The sequence below is a fragment of the Aedes albopictus genome, chromosome 3, assembly GCF_035046485.1.
Source record: "Aedes albopictus strain Foshan chromosome 3, AalbF5, whole genome shotgun sequence".
In the NCBI taxonomy this organism is placed as follows: Eukaryota; Metazoa; Arthropoda; class Insecta; order Diptera; family Culicidae; genus Aedes; species Aedes albopictus.
In genome coordinates this window covers 427,482,163-427,508,036 of record NC_085138.1, presented here as the reverse complement: position 1 = coordinate 427,508,036, position 25,874 = coordinate 427,482,163, and the positions used below count along the sequence as shown (strand labels likewise).

At 37.9% G+C, this 25,874-nt stretch overlaps 1 protein-coding gene across 1 annotated transcript in view; it reads left to right on the top strand.

Moving 5' to 3' along the window:
* Window positions 1-25,874, top strand: part of LOC109415401 (peroxidasin homolog) — a 567,856-nt gene that overhangs the window by 414,270 nt on the left and 127,712 nt on the right. The gene's annotated exons all lie outside the window — the stretch shown is intronic.

The window sequence follows — 25,874 nt, the reverse complement described above, 5'->3', positions numbered from 1 at the left end:
TCAAAACTTGCATCGTTTTTGTGTTTTTTGATGCCGAAGTCAACTAGCAGCGCCGAAACTGCTTTCATCTTGCATCGTTTTGTTAGCTTGCTCGAGGTGAAACCACTTTCAGCTGGCAAGTTGCTGAAATTGCTACCGCAGGCTGACTAACGGCGGTGGCGTCGGCGATGGTGGTGGTGCTGCTGGGTTAGGTACCAAAGGCTAGGGATACACTCTTCAGAGTGTACTAACATCAGGTGAAAAAGTTATGTTTGGTAGTTACCGTCGCTGCGCTGGTTTCATGAAGTAGACCGAGGTGACGCGGGATGCTTTCAACTGTGGGGACCTGCGGAAGCAGGTGGGGGTTGTATAACGAAGTCTTGAAAAAAGTTTGTCTTGCATCACGTAGGGTCGTCGCCGGTGTTTACGTACGTATGATGAGCTGAAAATGTTTTCCTAACTTTGGTGACGCGTCATCGGATGGTTCAAGCACACGGGAATGATAAACCGGAATGAAACTTTCGGTGCGGTGGGGGCAAAGTAACTACGAAATTGCTTCGTCGCGTCACGTGGAACAACTTTGAAGGTTAAAGATTATTGTTTGTTAATGACGTGTTAAACTTCGAGGTGAATTTCTTTCGTGGTGTGCCCTGGGATTTCATTCAAAAATGTGTTTTGATAATCAATAATAATACTTTTATTCTGAATGTCCAGAATGCCTCTTTCTGTAACAATTTTCGATACGAGAACACCAAACACCCTGTTGAAATTTTGTTGTTATAGACTGTTTCAGAAATTATAAATACACTAACGATAACCTGCCATTCCAATTTGAGCACAATATACAAAAAAGTTTCTTCTAGCTCTTATAGTAAACATGCTAACGAAGCAAATAATACCAATTTTGTTGATGTTTGTGGAAAAAGTTAAAAAATAGGGCTCTGTAAACTAGATGATTAAAATTTGAAGTTGCACAAAGTGGTCAAAAAATGTAGCATAATAGAAAAGAAAAAAAATCTCACAGATAAAATATTTAATTTCCAAACACAATGAAAATTGCTGTATCGATAATAAAAGATATTTCTCGATTGGTAAAAGTAATTTTTACTGGAATATTTGATCAAGAACCACCATTAAGGGCCTACTCGAAACAAAAATTTTTGTTTCAAATTTCTCAACAATACCAGTGGCAACAAACGTTGAGCAAACGAATGTCTTAATAACTGTTTACTGCATTCGTTTTTATGGTATGACAAGCTTTGTCTTCTGAAGGATCGAATGAGCTGAAAAAATAAGTTTGTTTAGATTAAATGCGTTCAGGAAAGCTAAGAAACTGTGCGGTAGTTCTTATGTTCCGTAGAAAACCTTAAAAAATGAGAAACTTGATCCCCGAAAAAATGTTGTGGAAATGTCTTTATCGATTTTTTTCAAATTTTGATCAGGGCATTCCTTAGACAACTTGTTGAGAAAGCGAATGAGATAAAAATTTTGAAAATGTTTGGTATTTAATGATAAAAAAATTTGAAATCATTAAAAAACACCTTTGTGCAAATGCGAATTTGAAAAATTAAGTTATTTGTTACAGAACTCGACTGTTCTTTAAAATATCAAGACAATTGAAAGGAAATATAAAAATATGGAGTACAATATGCTATTCTCTGAAAGAAGTTGGTAAAAATCATTAGAACTGTCCATTTAATTTAATAAAGAAAGTGTATTTATAATTTCTGAAACAGTCTATATATTTATTTATTATACAGGGTGTTTGGTTCCGGGTTTTGGATATTTTCAGGGCTGATAGGTCTTGATGAGAGATGAAAAAGTTCCCATGGAACATAGGGTCGGAAATCACTGCTAAGTGAGTTAATCACATTTTAAGTTTTTAATTTTTGGTTATCTTTGAAGTCCTATATCTACTAAACTATCAATCGTACAAACTTTCTCAGCGCACGAATTGAAAGCTAATTACTTCTACTTTCTTAGTCTCTTGGACGTAAACTTTGTAAAAATAGTTTAAAAGGCCTTAAATTGAAAAATAATGCAAAATTGGTCGAAAAAATCGACTCTTTTTCGGACATTTTTGATGATTTAAATATGAAAATAAAGCTTTTGTTAAAAAAGTTCTTCTACAAAACATGCACGAACTTGTTCCCTAAAAATGTTTCTTTGACACCAAAACTCTATCTTTTGTAGTTAAGCCAAAAAATGTTTTTGAAAATAACGTTCCAAATTGCATTAACTTCATGCCAAAACAATGGTCATCACCCTATCCGTCGTGCGTTCGTGTGCTGTTGCTCTACGGCATGAGGACGACTACTGCTGCTGGCTTGGCTGCTGGTGATGTCATTGTATACAGAAAACGAGCTCGCTCTTTGTCGCGTCACATCTCCGCCTGTGGAATCATTCGAGGCGGAGTTTGGATTTGCGCATACTAAGTGTGACGTGCAGTTAACTTGTTTTTCGACGGAGCGAAAGGAAAGCGCCGACGAAAGTGTATTTACAAGAGCAACCATTTAAATCCTTCGCACTCGTAGCTCTGCTGCGGTGCTGTTCAGATGGGGGGGGTCTGTGCGTGCGGTCATTTAGAGCATGCACTTATTTGATGCATTTCATTTTTTTTTGTATGATGTGCAAGGATGATTCTTCTAATTTCTTGCATAACACTCCCTCTGGGACAGAGCCTGTTTCTCAGCTCAGTTGTAAAACATACAGCAATAAATTCCTTTGGAACCAATCATGGCCGTCCTTGGGAAATGATACCTTTGGGGAATCTAATCAACAAATTGGCCATTTTAGGAGAAGTTGGGGATTCTTAAGGGACATTGGGGATTTTTAGGCGATATTGGGGATTTTTAAGGAACATTGGGGATTTTAAGGAGATGTTGGGGCGGATAAAGGGAACTTAAGAATCATGGGGGTTGGACATTTTAGGAGAAGTTGGGGATTCTTAAGGGACATTGGGAATTTTTAGGCGATATTGGGGAATCTAATCAACAAGTTGGCCATTTTAGGAGAAGTTGGGGATTCTTAAGGGACATTGGGGATATTTAAGCGATATTGGGGAATCCAATCAACAAGTTGACCATTTTAGGAGATATTGGGGATTCTTAAGGGACATTGGGGATATTTAGGCGATATTGGGGAGGGTAGAGGGAACTTAGGAATCATGGTCGTCCTTGGGAAATGATACCTTTGGGGAATCTAATCAACAAATTGTCCATTTTAGGAGAAGTTGGGAATTCTTAAGGGACATTGGGGATTTTAAGGAGATATTGGGGCGGATAAAGGGAACTTAGGAATCATGGGGGTTGGACATTTTAGGAGAAGTTGGGGATTCTTAAGGGACATTGGGAATTTTTAGGCGATATTGGGGAATCTAATCAACAAGTTGACCATTTTAGGAGATATTGGGGATTTTTAAGGGACATTGGGGATATTTAGGCGATATTGGGGAGGGTAGAGGGAACTTAGGAATCATGGCCGTCCTTGGGAAATGATACCTTTGGGGAATCTAATCAACAAATTGTCCATTTTAGGAGAAGTTGGGGATTCTTAAGGGACATTGGGGATTTTAAGGAGATATTGGTGATTTTTAAGGAACATTGGGGATTTTTAGGAGATATTGGGGCGTTTAAAGGGAACTTAGGAATCATGGGGGTCCTTGGGATTTGATACCTTTGGGGAATCTAATCAAAAAGTTGGACATTTTAGGAGATATTGGGGATTCTTAAGGGACATTGGGGATTTTAAGGCGATATTGGGTAGGGTAAAGGGAACTCAGGAATCATGGGGGTCCACGGGAATTGATACCTTTGGGGAATCTAATCAACAAGTTGGACATTTTAGGAGAAGTTGGGAATTCTTAAGAAACATTGGGGATTTTTAGGAGATACTGGGGCTTTTTAAGGAACATTGGGGATTTTAAGGAGATATTGGGGCGGATAAAGGGAACTTAGGAATCATGGGGGTTGGACATTTTAGGAGAAGTTGGGGATTCTTAAGGGACATTGGGGATATTTAGGCGATATTGGGGAGGGTAGAGGGAACTTAGGAATCATGGCCGTCCTTGGGAAATGATACCTTTGGGGAATCTAATCAACAAATTGTCCATTTTAGGAGAAGTTGGGGATTCTTAAGGGACATTGGGGATTTTTAGGAGATATCGGGGATTTTTAAGGAACATTGGGGATTTTTAGGAGACATTGGGAAGGGAAAAAGGGAACTTAAGAATCATGGGGGTCCTTGGGATATGATACCTTTGGGGAATCTAATCAACAAATTGGCCATTTTAGGAGAAGTTGGGGATTCTTAAGGGACATTGGGGATTTTTAGGCGATATTGGGGATTTTTAAGGAACATTGGGGATTTTAAGGAGATATTGGGGCGGATAAAGGGAACTTAGGAATCATGGGGGTTGGACATTTTAGGAGAAGTTGGGGATTCTTAAGGGACATTGGGAATTTTTAGGCGATATTGGGGAATCTAATCAACAAGTTGGCCATTTTAGGAGAAGTTGGGGATTCTTAAGGGACATTGGGGATATTTAAGCGATATTGGGGAATCCAATAAACAAGTTGACCATTTTAGGAGATATTGGGGATTCTTAAGGGACATTGGGGATATTTAGGCGATATTGGGGAGAGTAGAGGGAACTTAGGAATCATGGCCGTCCTTGGGAAATGATACCTTTGGGGAATCTAATCAACAAGTTGGCCATTTTAGGAGAAGTTGGGGATTCTTAAGGGACATTGGGGATATTTAGGCGATATTGGGGAGGGTAGAGGGAACTTAGGAATCATGGCCGTCCTTGGGAAATGATACCTTTGGGGAATCTAATCAACAAATTGTCCATTTTAGGAGAAGTTGGGGATTCTTAAGGGACATTGGGGATTTTAAGGAGATATTGGTGATTTTTAAGGAACATTGGGGATTTTTAGGAGATATTGGGGCGGTTAAAGGGAACTTAGGAATCATGGGGGTCCTTGGGATTTGATACCTTTGGGGAATCTAATCAAAAAGTTGGACATTTTAGGAGATATTGGGGATTCTTAAGGGACATTGGGGATTTTAAGGCGATATTGGGTAGGGTAAAGGGAACTCAGGAATCATGGGGGTCCACGGGAATTGATACCTTTGGGGAATCTAATCAACAAGTTGGACATTTTAGGAGAAGTTGGGGATTCTTAAGAAACATTGGGGATTTTTAGGAGATACTGGGGCTTTTTAAGGAACATTGGGGATTTTTAGGAGATATTGGGAAGGGGAAAGAGAACTGAGGAATAATGGGGGTCCTTGGGAAATGATACCTTTGGGGAATCTAATCAACAAGTTGGCCATTTTAGGAGAAGTTGGGGATTCTTTAGAGACATTGGGGATTTTTAAGAGATATTGGGGATTTTAAGGAACATTGGGGATTTTTAGGAGTTATTGGGGATTTTTAAGGAACATTGCGGATTTTTAAGGAACATTGGGGAATTTTAGGAAATATTGGGAAGGGGAAAAGGGAACTTAGGAAATGATACCTTTGGGGAATCTTATCAACAAGTTGGCCATTTTAGGAGAAGTTAGGAATTCTTAATAGACATTGGGGATTTTTCGGCGATATTGGGGAATCTAATCAACAAGTTGACCATTTTAGGATATATTGGGGAATTTTATGGAACATTGGGGATTTTTAGAAGATATTGGGAAGGGTAAAAGAACTTAGGAATCATGGCGGTCCTCGGGATATGATACCTTTGGGGAATCTAATCGACAAGTCGATCATTTTAGGAGAAGTTGGGGATTCTTGAGGAACATTGGGGATTTTAAGGAGATATTGGGGATTTTTAAGGAACATTGAGGATTTTTAAGGAAAATTGGGGGTTATTAGGAGTTATTGGGAAGGGGAAAAGGGAACTTAAGAATCATGGGGGTCCTTGGGGTATGATACTTTTGAGGAATCTAATCAACAAGTTCGACATTTTAGGAGAAGTTGGGGATTCTTAAGGGACATTGGGGATTTTAAGGCGATATTGGGTAGGGTAAAGGGAACTTAGGAATCATGGCGGTCCACGGCAATTGATACCTTTGGGGAATCTAATCAACAAGTTGGACATTTTAGGAGAAGTTGTGGATTCTTAAGAGACATTGGGGATTTTTAGGCGATATTGGGGAAGGTAAAGGGAAATTAGCAATCATGGGGGTCCTTGGGATATGATAGATTAGGGAATCTAATCAACAAGTTGGCCATTTTAGGAGAAGTTGGGGATTCTTAAGGGACATTGGGGATTTTTAGGCGATATTGGGGATTTTTAAGGAACATTGGGGATTTTAAGGAGATATTGTGGCGGATAAAGGGAACTTAGGAATCATGGGGGTTGGACATTTTAGGAGAAGTTGGGGATTCTTAAGGGACATTGGGAATTTTTAGGCGATATTGGGGATTTTTAAGGAACATTGGGGATTTTAAGGAGATATTGGGGCGGATAAAGGGAACTTAGGAATCATGGGGGTTGGACATTTTAGGAGAAGTTGGGGATTCTTAAGGGACATTGGGGATTTTTAGGCGATATTGGAGATTTTTAAGGAACATTGGGGATTTTAAGGAGATATTGGGGCGGATAAAGGGACCTTAGGAATCATGGGGGTTGGACATTTTAGGAGAAGTTGGGGATTCTTAAGGGACATTGGGGATTTTTAGGCGATATTGGGGATTTTTAAGGAACATTGGGGATTTTAAGGAGATATTGGGGCGGATAAAGGGAATTTAGAAATCATGGGGGTTGGACATTTTAGGAGAAGTTGGGAATTCTTAAGGGACATTGGGAATTTTTAGGCGATATTGGGGAATCTAATCAACAAGTTGACCATTTTAGGAGATATTGGGGATTTTTAAGGGACATTGGGGATATTTAGGCGATATTGGGGAGGGTAGAGGGAACTTAGGAATCATGGCCGTCCTTGGGAAATGATACCTTTGGGGAATCTAATCAACAAATTGTCCATTTTAGGAGAAGTTGGGGATTCTTAAGGGACATTGGGGATTTTTAGGCGATATTGGGGATTTTTAAGGAACATTGGGGATTTTAAGGAGATATTGGGGAGGGTAAAGGGAACTTAGGAATCATGGCCGTCCTTGGGAAATGATACCTTTGGGGAATCTAATCAACAAATTGGACATTTTAGGAGAAGTTGGGGATTCTTAAGGGACATTGGGAATTTTTAGGCGATATTGGGGAATCTAATCAACAAGTTGACCATTTTAGGAGATATTGGGGATTTGTAAGGGACATTGGGGATATTTAGGCGATATTGGGGAGGGTAAAGGGATCTTAGGAATCATGGCCGTCCTTGGGATATGATACCTTTGGGGAATCTAATCGACAAGTCGGACATTTTAGGAGAAGTTGGGGATTCTTATGGAACATTGGAGATTTTAAGGAGATATTGGGGTGGGTAAAGAGAACTTAGGAATCATGGGGGTCCTTGGGATATGATACCTTTGGGGAATCTAATCAACAAGTCGGACATTTTTGGAGAAGTTGGGGATTCTTAAGGAACATTGGGGATTTTTAGGAGATACAGTCAGGTTTTTTTTTACGCGGGGGATACGTACCGCGTAAAAAAAAAACTCAGTTCAAAATTCGAAAAACCGCGTAAAAAAAGTCTCACCATTTCTCGACGAATCATGCAAAAATAAGACGATGATTTTTTTTTTTATATGGAGTTTTCATTTACGCGGCCGCGTAAATGAAAACCGCGTAAAAAAGACCTGACTGTATTGGGGATTTGTAAGGAACATTGGGGATTCTCAAGGGACATTGGGATTTTTTAGGAGATATTGGGAAGGGGAAAAGGGAACTTAAGAATCATGGGGGTCCTTGGGAAGTGATACCTTTGGGGAATCTAATCAACAAGTTGGCCATTTTAGGAGAAGTTGGGGATTCTCAAGGGACATTGGGGATTTTTAGGCAATATTGGGGGTTTTTAAGGAACATTGGGGATTTTAAGGAGATATTGGGGCTGATAAAGGGAACTTAGGAATCATGGGGGTCCTTGGGATTTGATACCTTTGGGGAATCTAATCAACAAGTTGGCCATTTAAGGAGAAGTTGGTGATTCTTAAGGGACATTGGGGATTTTAAGGAGATATTGGGGCTTTTTAAGGAACATTGGGGATTTTTAAGGAACATTGGGGAATTTTAGGAGATATTGGGAAGGGGAAAAGGGAACTTAGGAATCATGGGGTTCCTTGGGATTTGATACCTTTGGGGAATCTAATCAACAAATTGGCCATTTTAGGAGAAGTTGGGAATTCTTAAGGGACATTGGGAATTTTTAGGCGATATTGGGGAAGCTAATCAACAAGTTGGCCATTTTAGGATAAGTTCGGGATTCTTAAGAAACATTGGGTATTTTTAGGAGATATTGGGGCGGGTAAAAAGAACTTAGGAATCATGGGGGTCCTTGAGAAATGATACTTTTGGGGAATCTAATTAACAAGTTGGACATTTCAGAAGAAGTTGGGGATTATTAAGGAACATTGGGGATTTTAAGGAGATATTGGGGATTTTTAAGGAACATTGGGGATTCTCAAGGTACATTGGGGATTTTTAGGAGATATTGGGGATTTTTAAGGAACATTGGGGATTTTTAGGAGATATTAGGGCGGGTAAAGGGAACTTAGGAATCATGAGGGTCCTTGGGAAATGATACCTTTGGGGAATCTAATCAACATGTTGGCCTTTTTAGGAGATATTGGGGATTTTAGGCGATATTGGGGAGGGTAAAGGGAACTTAAGAATCATGGGGGTCCTTGGGAAATGATACCTTTGGGGAATCTAATCAACAAGTTGGACATTTTAGGAGAAGTTGGGGATTCTTAAGAAACATTGAGAATTTTTAGGAGATATTGGGGATTTTTAAGGATCATTAAGAATTTTTAGGAGATATTGGGGAAGGCAAAGAGAACTTAGGAATCACGGGGGTCCTTGGGAGATTATACCTATGGGAAATCTAATCAACAAGTTGGACATTTTTAGGAGATATTGGGGATTTTTGTTCCTTGATTTTTAAGGAACATTGGGGATTTTGAGGAGATATTGGGGAAGGTAAAAGGACATGTTAGGAGAAGTTGGGGATTCTTAAGGAACATTGGGAATTTTTAGGAGATATTGAGAATTTTTAAGGAACATTGGGGATTTTTAGGAGATATTGGGGATTTTTGTTCCTTGATTTTTAAGGTACATTGGGGATTTTGAGGAGATATTGGGTAGGGTAAAGGGACATTTTAGGAGTAGTTGGGGATTCTTAAGGAACATTAGGAATTTTAGGAGATATTGGGGAGGGTCATGGGTACTTAGGAATCATGGGAGTCCTTGGGAAATGTTGCCTTTGGGGAATCTAATCGACAAGTTGGACATTTTAAAAGAAGTTGGGGATTCTTAAGGAATATTGGGGATTTTAAAGAAACATTGGGGATTTTTAGAAGTCATTGAGGATTTTTAAAAATCGTTGGGATTTTTTAGGAGATATTGCGGAGGGAAAAGGGAACTTAAGAATCATGGGGTTTCTTGGAAAATGATCTCAAACGTTCCTTTAAAAATCCCTAATTTCTCCTTAAGAATCCCTAACTTCTTCTAAAATGTCCAACTTGTTGTTTAGATTCCCCAAGGGTATCATTTCCCAAGGACGCCCATTATTCCTAAGTTCCCTATATCCTCCCCAATATTTCCTAAAAATCCCGAACGTTCCATAAAAAATCCCAATATCTCCAAAAAATTCTCAATGATCCTTGAGAATCCTCAACTTCTCCTAAAACGTCCAACTTATTCGATAGATTTCCCAAAGGCATTTTTTCCTAAGAAGACCTCCATGATTCCTATATTTTCTTTACCCTCTCCAATATCTCCTAAAAATTACCAATGTTTCCTAAAAAATCCCCTACTTCTGCTAAAATGTTCAACTTGTTGCTAAGGTTCCCCAAAGGAATAATTTCCCATGCAGACCCCCATAATTCCTAAGTTCCCCTTACCCTCCTCAATATTTCCTTAAATCCCAATATTTCCTTAAAAAATCTCCAATACCTTCTCAAAAGCCCCAAAATTCCTTAAAAAATCCCCTATATCTTCTAAAAAGCCCCAACATTCCTTATAAAATCCCCAATATCTCCTCAAATTTCCAATGTTCTTGAAGAACCCCCAACTTCTCCTAAGAGGTCCAACTAAATCTAACGAATCCCAAAGGTATCATTTCCCAAGGACCCCCAAGTTCCGATTACCCTCCATAATATCTCCTACAATTCCCAACACTCCTTGAAAAGTTCCCAATATCTTCTAAAATTCCCCAACGTCATGAAAAATCTCCAATATCTCCTGAAAATCCCCAAAGTTTCTTAAAAATCTCCAATTTCTCCTAAAAATCCCCAATGTTCCCTTAAAATCCCCAATATCTTCTAAAAATCCCCAATGTTCCTTAAAAATCCTCAATGTTCCTTAAAAATCCACAATATCTCCTAAAAATCCCCAATGTTCCTTAAGAATCCCCAACTTCTCCTAAAATGTCCAACTTGTTGATTAGATTCCCCAAAGGTATCATTTCCCAAGGACCCATATGATTCCTAAGTTCCCTCAACCCTCCCCAATATCTCCTAAAAATCCCCAATGTTCCTTAAAAATCCCCAATATCTCCTAAAAATTCCCAATGTTCCTTAAGATTCCCCAACTTCTCCTAAAATGGACAACTTGTTGATTAGATTCCCCAAAGGTATCATATCCCAAGGACCTCCATGGTTCCTAAGTTCCCTTTTCCCCTTCCCAATATCTCCTAAAATTCCCCAATGTTCCTTAAAAATTCTCAATGTTTCTTAAAAAGCCCCAATTTCTCCTAAAAATCCCCAATGTTTCTTAAGAATCCCCAACTTCTCCTAAAATGGCCAACTTGTTGATTAGATTCCCCAAAGGTATCAATTGCCGTGGACCGCCATGATTCCTAAGTTCCCTTTACCCTACCCAATATCGCCTTAAAATCCCCAATGTCCCTTAAGAATCCCCAACTTCTCCTAAAATGTCGAACTTGTTGATTAGATTCCACAAAGGTATCATATCCCAAGGACCCCCATGATTCTTAAGTTCCCTTTTCCCCTTCCCAATATCTCCTAATAACCCCCAATTTTCCTTAAAAATCCTTAATGTTCCTTAAAAATCCCCAATATCTCCTTAAAATCCCCAATGTTCTTCAAGAATCCCCAACTTCTCCTAAAATGATCGACTTGTCGATTAGATTCCCCAAAGGTATCATATCCCGAGGACCGCCATGATTCCTAAGTTCTTTTACCCTTCCCAATATTTTCTAAAAATCCCCAATGTTCCTTAAAAATCCCCAATATATCCTAAAATGGTCAACTTGTTGATTAGATTCCCCAATATCGCCGAAAAATCCCCAATGTCTATTAAGAATCCCCAACTTCTCCTAAAATGGCCAACTTGTTGATAAGATTCCCCAAAGGTATCATTTCCTGAGCACCGCCATGATTCCTAAGTTCCCTTTTCCCCTTCTTAATATTTCCTAAAATTCCCCAATGTTCCTTAAAAATCCCCAATGTTCCTTAAAAATCCCCAATAACTCCTAAAAATCCCCAATGTTCCTTAAAATCCCCAATATCTCCTAAAAATCCCCAATGTCTCTAAAGAATCCCCAACTTCTCCTAAAATGGCCAACTTGTTGATTAGATTCCCCAAAGGTTCCCCCATGATTCCTAAGTTCCCCATACCCTCCCCAATATCTCCTAAAATCCCCAATGTGCCTTAAAAATCCCCAATAGTCCTTAAAAATCCTCAATATCTCCTAAAAATCCCCAATGTTCCTTAATAATCCATAACTTCTTCTAAACTGTCCAACTTGTTGATTAGATTCCCCAAAGGTATCATTTCCCGAGGACCGCCATGATTCCTAAGTTCCCTTTACCCTACCCAATATCTCCTAAAAATCCCCAATGTTCCTTAAAAATCCCCAATATCTCCTAAAATGGTCAACTTGTTGATTAGATTCCCCAATATCCCCTAAAAATCCCCAATGTCCCTTAAGAATCCCCAACTTCTCCTAAAATGGCCAACTTGTTGATTAGATTCCCCAAAGGTATCATTTCCCAAGGACCCCCATTATTCCTCAGTTCTCTTTCCCCTTCCCAATATCTCCTAAAAATCCCCAATGTTTCTTAAAAATCCCCAATGTTCCTTAAAAAGCCCCAGTATCTCCTAAAAATCCCCAATGTTTCTTAAGAATCCCCAACTTCTCCTAAAATGTCCAACTTGTTGATTAGATTCCCCAAAGGTATCAATTCCCGTGGACCCCCATGATTCCTGAGTTCCCTTTACCCTACCCAATATCTCCTTAAAATCCCCAATGTCCCTTAAGAATCCCCAATATCTCCTAAAATGTCCAACTTGTTGATTAGATTCCCCAAAGGTATCAAATCCCAAGGACCCCCATGATTCCTAAGTTCCCTTTACCCGCCCCAATATCTCCTAAAAATCCCCAATGTTCCTTAAAAATCACCAATATCTCCTTAAAATCCCCAATGTCCCTTAAGAATTCCCAACTTCTCCTAAAATGGACAATTTGTTGATTAGATTCCCCAAAGGTATCATTTCCCAAGGACGGCCATGATTCCTAAGTTCCCTCTACCCTCCCCAATATCGCCTAAATATCCCCAATGTCCCTTAAGAATCCCCAACTTCTCCTAAAATGGCCAACTTGTTGATTAGATTCCCCAAAGGTATCATTTCCCAAGGACGGCCATGATTCCTAAGTTCCCTCTACCCTCCCCAATATCGCCTAAATATCCCCAATGTCCCTTAAGAATCCCCAATATCTCCTAAAATGGTCAACTTGTTGATTGGATTCCCCAATATCGCTTAAATATCCCCAATGTCCCTTAAGAATCCCCAACTTCTCCTAAAATGGCCAACTTGTTGATTAGATTCCCCAATATCGCCTAAAAATTCCCAATGTCCCTTAAGAATCCCCAACTTCTCCTAAAATGTCCAACCCCCATGATTCCTAAGTTCCCTTTATCCGCCCCAATATCTCCTTAAAATCCCCAATGTCCCTTAAGAATTCCCAACTTCTCCTAAAATGGACAATTTGTTGATTAGATTCCCCAAAGGTATCATTTCCCAAGGACGACCATGATTCCTAAGTTCCCTCTACCCTCCCCAATATCGCCTAAATATCCCCAATGTCCCTTAAGAATCCCCAATATCTCCTAAAATGGTCAACTTGTTGATTGGATTCCCCAATATCGCCTAAAAATTCCCAATGTCCCTTAAGAATCCCCAACTTCTCCTAAAATGTCCAACCCCCATGATTCCTAAGTTCCCTTTATCCGCCCCAACATCTCCTTAAAATCCCCAATGTTCCTTAAAAATCCCCAATATCGCCTAAAAATCCCCAATGTCCCTTAAGAATCCCCAACTTCTCCTAAAATGGCCAATTTGTTGATTAGATTCCCCAAAGGTATCATTTCCCAAGGACGGCCATGATTGGTTCCAAAGGAATTTATTGCTGTATGTTTTACAACTGAGCTGAGAAACAGGCTCTGTCCCAGAGGGAGTGTTATGCAAGAAATTAGAAGAATCATCCTTGCACATCATACAAAAAAAAATGAAATGCATCAAATAAGTGCATGCTCTAAATGACCGCACGCACAGACCCCCCCCATCTGAACAGCACCGCAGCAGAGCTACGAGTGCGAAGGATTTAAATGGTTGCTCTTGTAAATACACTTTCGTCGGCGCTTTCCTTTCGCTCCGTCGAAAAACAAGTTAACTGCACGTTGCACTTAGTATGCGCAAATCCAAACTCCGCCTCGAATGATTCCACAGGCGGAGATGTGACGCGACAAAGAGCGAGCTCGTTTTCTGTATACGATGACATCACCAGCAGCCAAGCCAGCAGCAGTAGTCGTCCTCATGCCGTAGAGCAACAGCACACGAACGCACGACGGATAGGGTGATGACCATTGTTTTGGCATGAAGTTAATGCAATTTGGAACGTTATTTTCAAAAACATTTTTTGGCTTAACTACAAAAGATAGAGTTTTGGTGTCTAAGAAACATTTTTAGGGAACAAGTTCGTGCATGTTTTGTAGAAGAACTTTTTTAACATAAGCTTTATTTTCATATTTAAATCATCAAAAATGTCCAAAAAAGAGTGGATTTTTTCGACCAATTTTGCATTATTTTTCAATTTAAGGCCTTTTAAACTATTTTTACAAAGTTTACGTCCAAGAGACTAAGAAAGTAGAAGTAATTAGCTTTCAATTCGTGCGCTGAGAAAGTTTGTACGATTGATAGTTTAGTAGATATAGGACTTCAAAGATAACCAAAAATTAAAAACTTAAAATGTGATTAACTCACTTAGCAGTGATTTCCGACCCTATGTTCCATGGGAACTTTTTCATCTCTCATCAAGACCTATCAGCCCTGAAAATATCCAAAACCCGGAACCAAACACCCTGTATATTGGTTTTGTTTTAATAAAAAAAATCACAGGATTCCACAACTTAACAAAACTTCTAAATAACATACATTTGCTTAGTTACTTTCAGCCCTGAATCCTCCACAATATAGCTCAAAAGCACAACAGTGCCCACGCTGCATTATAATCTAAGCACACTACTCATAGCTGTCGATCTTTATCTTACACCCATGGAAGCATGGGGTAGGAACTACTACTATTAAAAAAAATCAAGGATATCTTTTTACTAGAACTAGACTCTCGAGGTCTTTCTCCAAGAATCACTCCAGGAATTCCTACAGGGGTTGTTTCAGGACTTCATCATATCAGGAACTCTTCTAAAACCTTTTCCAAAGTTTAGGAGTGTATCCATACAGGAATTTGGTTACAGTTTACTGTTGAAATTCAAATTAGTAGCCCAACAAGAAGTATTAGTTGAATTCTTCAAGGCTTTCTCCAAGAATACCTCCAGCAATTTCTCCATCGATTCTATAGCTTCCGCCACGATCCTTTCAACAATGTATGTGCTAGAGAAATTTTTGTGAAATGTTTCAAGCATTCTTCCAAGGGAGCGTCCATAAATGACGCAGCTTTTTAGTGGGTAGAGGGGAGTCTGGGATTGTGTGACGAGCCATGTATTAGGTATAGGAAACATGCAACGAAGGGGGGCGGGGAGAAGTAAAAAATCAGCCAAAAAATGCTACGCCATTAATGGACGTTCTCAAAGGGTGCAATGATACAAATTGCCTTTTACTGGCATTTTATCAGATTTGCTGGTATGTCTGAAACATACTGGAAAAACTTGTAATCAGAAGGCACGAAATGTTGCTAATTGACATATTGAGAAATGAAATTTGTGGAAAAAAATGCATTATGGTGGGATTCGAATCCACGACTCCGTATTCGCTAGACCGGCTCTTTAACCAACTAAGCCACAGAACAGGTAATTATTCTGCGGAATAGAAAGCCAATCTGACTACGAAGCCACACCATGAACACTTCTTTTTCACAAACCCATCTGGGAGGATGTCGTTAACACTTTAGCATTTGCATTACTAGTTAAAGTTTGAAAAACACTTCACTATTGCAAAAGAAAAACTAAAAGATGAAATGTTTAAAGAAAAACTAGAAAACGACGTGTGAATTCCTTTTAATTCCACTACTTTGCTTGTCTTCTCACGTATAGGCCTATTTTGTCTGCGACTTACAGACTACTTCAGTATCGAGTGCTTGTCTTTTTCCTTTCAAAGCTTCATTTCGAAATTACTGCAAAGTTTTCTAGAGATTGCTCCAGAAATAAAGAAGAAGTTCTTTGTTAAATGTTAAAAGGCATTACGAGAAGCTCCACCTCTCAAGCTGCATTCACCAACCGTATAACGAGAGACGTTTGACCGCTTATCCTTCGAAAAGGGCCAACACACGGGACCGAAACGTCGGGCTATGCAAACTAGCCGTTTCATTTTCTTAGACTGGGAAACCACAATAGTCCAGAAATTAATCTAGGACCTTTTTTGAAATTTCTATGGAATCCTTTAGATATTGCTTCATTGGAAACCCAAGGAATTCCCAAGTAACAGATGTAGCTGAGTTACAGTTTTTAAACTGAAGTTTACTTAAGGACAAACGTCATAAAATCCCGCTTCAACAGTCCATCAGAACTTTAAACGCACAAATCTCTCGAAGCAGTTTCAAACAACAGTGCATTTTATTATTCTGTTCTTGCTCACTTGTAATAAGCTTAAAATAAGAAGCTCAGGTGCGCTGGTTTTGTTTACGAAGAAAGTTGTGCCCTCGAAATCGTGAGTAGGTGTCAAAGTCGGCCATTGTGACGGCCATTTTGGGATTCTAACAAGTCTGTCCTTAAGAGTGGAACAAACACTCTTATACAGCAAAAATGTTTTTAGGTTCCTTTCGAAAAGTCCTCCACAGATTTCTTATGAAAGTTCTTTAGAACATCTTCCATGGATTGCATCAGAATTTCCTCCGGAATTTTCTTATCAATTTTCGTTGAAGATCTTACATAAATTTCGCCAAAACTTTCTCTAGAAAAGCTTCCAGGAAATCCTTAGCAATTCCTCCATAGGTTTTTTTCCGGAAATCTGAATATGTATTATTTCCAGTAATCTTTCAAGGGTACCGTTAGAAATGCTTTCAGCGATTCTTTAAGAAAGTCAAAGGCTCTACAAGAATTTTCTCAAAGAAAATCTTCGACAGATCTTTCAGAAAGTCTTTCAAATATTCCTTTATAAATTATTCCAGGGAATCTTTTAAAAATGTCCCTGGACGTTTCTTTCAAAAAAAAAACCCAGATTAATCCACCTAGTGGTGATAGTGCCTTTCTCGTCGAATATGTACTCATAATCTTTCCGTCGACGCAATCAATCTTGCCTTAGAGTCAGTGATCAGCCCCAAATCTCTGTGCTTTGGTAACGGACGAGAAGGAGGAAATGCTCATAACGGCGATCTGGGACTGTACCACCTACGAATTTCTGAATCATGAGAATACTTCATTTAGAAATTCAAGGTTATCATCGAATTGGGGCACTTATTCCGACGTTATGTTCAACGTATGGGCAAAGCCGAAAGTATCAGACCTTTTAGTTGACTGCTTGACCACCTTCACTGGAGACTGATTCATACCAAGATGACAATTACTAGCCAGGATTTACCTTTTTCACAGATCACTTTGACAAAGTTTCATCTGCACACTTTATGCTATATTTTATTATCATTGGTTACAAGATCCATGTAAAATTTGTAATGGAGTAATTTGAATTGGCAATGCTATATCACATTCAAATATAAACAACATTACAGTGCTCGCCCTCCAGTCGCATCAAAATTTTGCGCAGTAATTATAGACGCAAATAAAGATTTAAAAGAATGTTTGGGGCTGATGCGCTTAAATTCTAATTTTTCCATACAACGTTGACCCATCCTACGGTAAATTTACGTCTCAGGAATCAAAAATTGTGCGATTTAACGAAATCGCTTTAGTTTTTTTTTAGGTTTTTGGTTCTCTTACACATATCCATCGCCTGCATTGATTTAGTTCACTTTCGTAATTCCGCTGAAGCACCCAACGCTGCTTCTGCAACACCACCGGTAGCCTCTTATGTATTCTCAGTCTATTTTGTATTGCTTACGAGACCCCCGGAAATGATTCCGGAACATTAACGATATATTTAAATGTGGTCTGAGTTTATGAAAACTGTTAATCAGGTTACCCGGAATTAAAAACACTACCGGAGGTAACTTCTATGGACTGTGCCTATTTTCTTATTATCCATGCATCAGGTTACTGACAAAAAAGCGATTTGACGTTCATCAGGTTATAGAAAAAGCTGCGATTTGATGTGTCGCATGCATGTGTTTGGTTCACTTTTATATTTGGCCACTTCCGGCGGGATACCCGGAACCGGTTCTGGAACACTACCAGATCAGATATGGTCAGAGACTATTTTCCTGTTTATCACTCATCAGGTTACAGGTGGGCTTTGCTTATTTTTTTGCTGATCGTACAAGTTATCGAAAAGGCTACGATTTGATGTGTCACATGTATGAATTAGGCCACTTCCGGCGGGACATCAGGAACTGGTTTCGGGATGCTACCGGTTCAGATATGATCCGAAACCGGTTCCGTAACACTACCGGTTCAGATATAGTGCACGACTATTTTCCTATTTACCGTTCATCAGGTTATAGAAAAAGCTGCGATTTGATGTGTCGCATGCATGTGTTTGGTTCACTTTTATATTTGGCCACTTCCGGCGGGATACCCGGAACCGGTTCTGGAACACTACCAGATCAGATATGGTCAGAGACTATTTTCCTGTTTATCACTCATCAGGTTACAGAAAAAGCGGTGATTATATGTGTCGCACACATGGGTTTGTTTCACTTTTATATTTGGCCACTTCCGGCGGGACACCCGGAACCGGTTCCGGAACACTACCGGTTCAGATATAGTCTGCGACAATTTTCCTGCTTACCGTTAATCAGATAATCGCAAATGCCGTGGTTTGATGGGTCGCATGCATGGGTTTGTTGCAATTTCATATCTGGCCCTTTCCTGGGGTACCGGTCCGGAACACCTAAATGGCCATAACTCCGGAACGGCTGGACCGATTCGAACCATTTTCAATAGGAAACAATGGGACAATATTCCGCGTCGATTGTAACATAAAGCGTTGAAATCGGATGATATTTACTATCCAAAAGTGAGGTGACATTTTTGTACACATACACACATACACACGCACACACACACACACATACATACATACACACACACATACACACACACAGACATCATCTCAACTCATCGAGCTGAGTCGATTGGTATATAAGACTTGGTCCTCCGGGGGTTCTATCAAGATTTAATTTATGGAGTGAACATATAGCCTTTCGGTACACCTTGGTGTACGAGAAAGGCAAAAAAACCTTTATGAGATTTTCACATAAAGATGTCGAAGGATTCAGAGTCTACGAAAATCCTTCTTCCAAAAATCTTCCACGGATTCCTTTAGAAATTACTCCAGGAACTCGGTCTTCAAATCTAACAAGGTGTGCTTCAGAAGCTCCTCCAGCGATTTTTTGTTTCAGAAATTGTTCCCGGATTTCTCTAACGCATTTGTTTTTTACAAATATTCTCAGAACAGTTTATCCAGAAAATGCTTTAGAGATGCTATTAGGTAGATTTCTTTGAGAACCTTGGGATTTCGAAGATTTCTTCAGTAATTTCTTCAGGTTTTTTTTTTCTTTGAAATTCCTGCCGGAGTTCCGTATGAATCTCCTTTGAGAAGTTATTTTTATCTCCAGAGATTTCTTCAAAATTGTAGATATTCCTTTAAAAAATTAAGCAAGAGATTTCTTCAAAAGTTCTTCCATGGAATTTTTCAGAATTTCTAAAAAAAAAATTACAAATTCTACAGGGATTACTTTGAAAATTCGATTATTTCTCCAAGAGTTCTTACAGGAATTCCTTCAGTGATTCCTGCAGAAATTGCTCCAAGGAATTATTGTTAGAAATTGCCCTTGCAGTAAGATCAGTAATAACTCTTGCGGTGCCTTCAGATATCCCTGCAGATTTTTTCAGAAGTTCTTTGGAAAATTTCACAAAAAATAATAATTCGGTTTTTAAAGAATCTCTGAAAGGATTTCTAAGAAATCCCGGAAAGATTGCTTCTAGAAATACCTTAAAAAAAACCTGGATAAAGCTTTGGAAACTTTGAAAAGACATTCTAAGATTGAGGATTTCTATGATAAAAACGCCTGAAGAAATTTTTAAAATAATCCCTTGATCCATTCCTGCACGAATACCTAGGAGAATGTCTAGGATAATATCTGTAGAAACACCACAAGATATCTTCTTATTTCTCTGAAAAAAATCTTGAGAGACTTCTCGAAGAAATCTGCAAGTAATTCTATGGAAAAAAAATGCTTGAGAAGTTTCTGTAAGGATTCCTGAAAAATCTATAGAGGATCTGCAGAAATCCCAGACATTGGTATTGGTGTAATTTTTAGAAGAAATCCTTCTATGAATTTTTTGAGGGATCCCTTAAGGATTTTCTGAAGGAATCCTTCGAAGAATTGTTGGAGACCCCCGGAAGAATTTCTTTCCCATACAATTTTCCATTCAATTTTCCATACATTTTCTAAAGATATTTTCTGAAGCAATTTTAAGGAGAACCGCTGAAAAAATAAAAAAAAAATAAATTTTGAAATAATACCTGAAAGATCTGGAAAATCCTCTGCCAAAGATTCTCTTAATTAATTAGCATTTTTCAAGGATTTTTTTCAAGACTTAGGTATTTCTATGAATGCCTTCATAGAAATACCTTAGGCCTGGAAAAAATCCTTGAAAAATGCTAATCAATTAAGAGAATCTTTGGCAAAAAAAAACCTGAAAAAAAAACCCTGAAATAGGTTTGAATAAATCCAAAGCAATGCCTGGCATTATGTCTGAAGGAACTTTTGGAGAAAACTAAAGAGCAATTTGCCGAAAAATCTTTGGAAAATATCTAGAAAGATTTCTAAATACAAGTCCGAACAAAATCCTGAATGAATGGAGAAAAAACTAAAGAAACCTCTGGAGAATCTCAAGCTATCTTTTCTGAACAGTTTCTGCAAAAAACAAATCTAATTTCGAATGAAAACCTTAGCGAAATATCTGAAAGCATCTCCGAATCTTTGTGCAAAAAGTCTCCTGGAAGTGCATTAAAAAAAAAAAACTCAGAAATTTAAAGATGATTTTTTGGTAAAAAACTTCAGACTTCTAAAATTTTAGAAAAAAAAAACTGCCAATGTTCCTGAAGGAATTGCTAGAAATACAAGCATGAGCTTTTGTAGCAATCCTTAAAGGAATTTCCTGTAGAACCCCTTAAGGAATCTAAGGAGGAATCCCGAAAATAATTTCTGTGGAAACCTGTGCGTCAGTGTGAAGATCAACCCTTTAAGAAATTACTTGAGAAACTCTTGAAGCAGTCTCAGGGAAAATTCCTGGGGGAGTTCCTGAAAGAATCTCTGGAGAAACCTCTGATGAAGTTTCCAAGCATGCGTTCTTAAGGGATACCAAGAATCCCAACAGGAATTTCTGGCGGTGTCCTCGGAGGTATTCCTGGATATTTTTTTAAAAATTTCAAGAAGAATTCTTGCTGAACTCATAAAGAAATTCCTGCATTAATGTTCTTCCCGCGATCGTTACACAATCATTTCGTGACATAATAATGCAAGGAGGGGGTTTTCTGGAATAATTTATAACTGGGCACGATAGTGAAGCCATTTCTACTCCACTGATTCAGGGTTTGCAAGTGATTTCAGGGTCATTCCAGGAGCATCAAAGATATTCAAAGGAGTTTCAGGGGCATTCCAGGGGCTTTCAAGAGGTTTCAGGAGTGTTCTAAAGCATTCCAGGAGCATCAAAAGGGATTCAGGAGCGTTCCAGGGATAACAACGGTGTTCCAGGAGCTTCAGGGGTGTTTCAAGATTTTTTTTTATTCTTGAATTTTAACTGATGCTTATCCTTCATACTATTCCAGGGGCATTAGGGGCATTCCAGAGATTGTCAAGTAGTTTTGGGGGCGTTACAGTCCATTTCAGTAGTTTTTAAAGGGCTTCGGGAGTGGGATTCAGGGATGTCTATTTTACCGGAAAATTCAGGTGGAAACATTTTTGTTTACCTTGATGTTTACTCACTCACTTACTTACTTAAGATACCCCGGGGCAAGTGGGACATAAAAAAGTGCTAGTTTGATTTTGTCATGCCAAAAAATTCTAAACATAAATAATTTTATAATTTCAATGGTTCTAAAAGACATTGTTGGGATATTTCTTCATATTAACGGGCAATAAAACTGTTTCAAAATTTTCAAATTCTATATATCATGCATATAACGAAAAGTGTAGCACATCTTCATATACTCCATTTCACGGGGCAAGTGGGACCTATCCGGATTTTTTGTACATATGTATGGCTTAATATAGATGCTGCTTGTAAGGTAGCATAAGTAAATATAAATATCTCATACGAATAACTATGTTCAGAGATTTGTGTTGGAAGAGTTTTGTGGTACCGTGCATAAATTACGTAAAACATATAATAATGAAGTACTGATAGAAAAAGTTGATTTAACTCTAGCAGCTCGTGCAAAACCATTTTTTTTACACTAAATGGGCCATAATGTTAAATGAAGATTTCAAAACATGCTTTTCATATTACATAATTGATTAATCTCACCAAATGGTTTTTCAAGTTTCACAGATGTTATGGTTTTCCTTACATAATTTACGATCATTAAATGAAAACTTTTTAAATCGTGAAATTTAAATAGGTCATTTTTCTATTTTTTGTGTTTTATGAACGATTTCTTAACACTCAGAAACACTCCGAAAAACGTAAAAATAATAGAATAATAGACGAAAATGTGAAAAACAGATGGTTTTGAGAAAAATATGTTTGCACCAAGACTTCACCGATTTGAAAACTAGCTTCATCATCAAAATAGAAGTTATTAAGTAGAATTCATCGGTCGATTACTTAAGACGCCGATTTTTACTTCAATTTTGTCTGAACTTCAACATAAGCTGAAGAAAGTTAGATCAAACTATGAAATTGTGTTTGTTTACTCTCATAGGTCTCACTTGCCCCAGATGCTGAAATGCACTGGGGAAAGTGAGAGCAGTTAAATAAAGATAATAAATGAAAATAAATTACATCTTTTTCGCTTGAAATAATTTGCAAGCATTCCAATTGTTATCTTGAAACTGGAAAAGTTTTACTTTATTTGTTATTCTTTTTTTAACGACGAATGTAGTAGAGTACGTTAATCTCACTTAGTGAATTGAAAATTATGTATGAACAACAATAACATATATGGTTTCTTTATGGTGGAAACGATAACAATTTTTGTATTTAAAGTATTTGTTGGTGTGGTGTCTATGTTTTCCACGAAGAACGGTTGCCTTAAAAATAGATAAAAATAAAAATAATAGCTGTAGGTCTCACTTGCCCCGGATTCTCAATTGCCCCGGGGTACCTTACTTATATTGAAAAATCATAACTCAAGAACGCAGCACCGTAGAAACAACAAAATGAGAGTAAAATTTCTCAGGAATTCCATCGTTGAGAAAATTTGTAAAGAAAAGTCGGAAAATCTATGCCAGAACTCGTGGAAAATTTTAAAAATTGGGACGGTATTTTCTTAAGCTTCAATCGCTAAAATTTTTAGAATTCCCTTTTTTTTATTTTTGAGTAATGGCCAATTTTGTGAAAAATGACCATATGTGCCATATAAGCCTTTTCATTGAAAAATCATAATTCGAGGACGAAGCATCGTAGAAACAGAGTTTTTTTTTAATGAAAATGAAAGCAAATTTTCTCAGAAACCCAAAATAAAAATGAACTGAGAAAAGTTTTACACAAATTTTTCTGAATTATTTCTAATTTCATGTAGAATATCCCGTTCTTTCTTAAATATGGACCATTGATAGACAACAAGTTGACAAACTTACAGTGAAAATTTGAGATCTTTTGATGCATTTTTTAAAAGTTACAGCTAGTTGACCATTTTTCAAGAAGTGAAAATTTTGCATGTTCTGAACAGTTTGTCTATCCTCTGATAAGATAGTTTTTCACCAAATTGACCATAATTCAGAAACGAAAAAAGTGCATTCCAAAAATTTCAGCGATTAAAGCTTATGAAACTACATTCTCTTAAATATTTTTTTGAAAATTTTGTACGAGCTTCGGCACAGTTTTTCTGGCTTTTCTTTACGAATTTCCTCAACAGTAGAAAACTTTTTCCTTTCTATATATATTTTTTTGTATCCTGAGAAAATTTGCTTTCATTTTCATAAAAAAAACTTTGTTTCCACGATGCTTCTTCATCTTTGAGTTATAATTTTTCAAAGAAAGACTTATATGGCACATTTGAAAATTTTTCACAGAATTGGCCATAACTCAAAACGAAAAAAAGTGCAATCCAAAAATTTCGGCGATTAAATTTTATAAAAATACCTTCTCAGAATTTTTTTTTGAAATTTTTTTATGTGTTCGGGCATAGTTTTTCCGGATTTTCTTTACGAATTTTCTCAACTTTGGAAATTTCGTGGAAAACTATTTCCAGCTAATATTTTTTTTTGGATTCCTGAGAAAATTTGCAAAACTTGGTTTCTACTATGCTTTGTTCTTGAGTTATGATTTTTCAAAGTAAGAAGTGTCATGGGAAAGCATAAAAAATCCACCTAAGCTTCCCGGGAAAATAGGCGGCCTTGAATTTTCTCAATTTTTTTATTCATATATCCATGAAACCTGCCCGTGGAAAAAGTTTCATGAAAATCTGAGACGCTTCGGCTTAAAACCGTACGGTAATAAAAAAAAATCCCCGAGTGTTTCTGTGGATCTCAGTGGTATTCCAGGAGTGTTCTTGTGGATTTCAACAGCGTCCCAGGAGGTTTGAAGGGGTTTCAAGGGTGTTGTATGGGGCTTCTAAGCGTTCCAGGAATGTTCCTGTAATTTCAGCGCGTTCCATGAATATTTCATGACATCTAAGGGAGTTTCTGAAGGGTCAAGGATATTCCAGAAAGCTTTCAAAAGAATTCCAGAGACGTTTCAAGGGGTTCAAGGAGTTTTCAGGAGCGTTCCAGAAATGTTGATGATGATGATGATGATGGTCCCGCCACATACCCCTACAAAGGTTTGAGCTAGACGATATATCTTTAAGATAATTATTAATAATGATCAATGAAATCAGATTTGCAAACGAAATACGGTCTGATTCTTAATACAGATATAAACAACATTATAATTTGTCATACTATACAGCAAAAACATAAATTTCAAAATACTGCTGCTCTTAACTACAGATGTTTGCAAGCGTTACTAGTGATCATGAAAGATCAGAAAATCAAAAATATTGCGAGGATTGATAACGTTCGCGCGATGTCAAAACAGTCGGCAATATTCTCATTCTCAAGAAATTCCCGACATTCAACTAGACGACTCACTACTAATCTACAGAATCCTTCAGCAGTACAAATATTCCATATGATAAATAAATACAAAAATGTCATTTATACCTGTCACCACGCGCGAGACTCAAACTTGTGTAGACTACACAAAATAAGTTCAGTTAATAATACTACGTCAACAAATATAAAATCCATCATCCCATCGGGGCGACCATTATAGTTTGTTCGTGCCTCCTATTACAAAATATAAATTGTCCACAAAAATATCCGTTGGTAAACTTCGCCAAGATACAAAATCTAGTCAAGAATAAAAAGTCAACAGAGTAGCTGTTCAAAAAGCAGCTTTTACGTGTGAAATACATAGTCTCTTAAACTGTGATAGAGTTGCTGCATTCGTGATGTGGTCAGGCATCGAATTGAAAACATTTATACCTTTATAGTACAAGGAATTTTGTGAAGCACCATGCAAAAAGTGGGGTGTTCGTATTTGATCCGCGTTTCTAGTGTTATAACTATGAATGTCACTTCCTCTTTCAATTCGGTCACACAAATATCTAGGCAGCATACCATTCTTTAATTTAAAAATGAACACCAACGTTAAATACACAATTCTTTGCTTCACTGACAACCACTGAAGGGCGTCCAACAAAAAAGTTGAGGAAGTGAATCTGTTACATCTTAAAATCAACCGCATTATTTTATTTTGCAAACGCTGTAGCCTTGATATTTGTGTTTCATTAGCTAAAAACAAAACGGACGGGCAGAACTCAATGTGTGGAGAAATGATTGATTTGTACAACTGTATTTTACTAGCAATAGTCAAATCGTTTTTTAATCGACATAGAATACCATACTTTTTGGCTATTTTCTTGATGACATTGTCGATGTGAGCGTCAAACTTTAGTCTGTCATCAATAATCACGCCA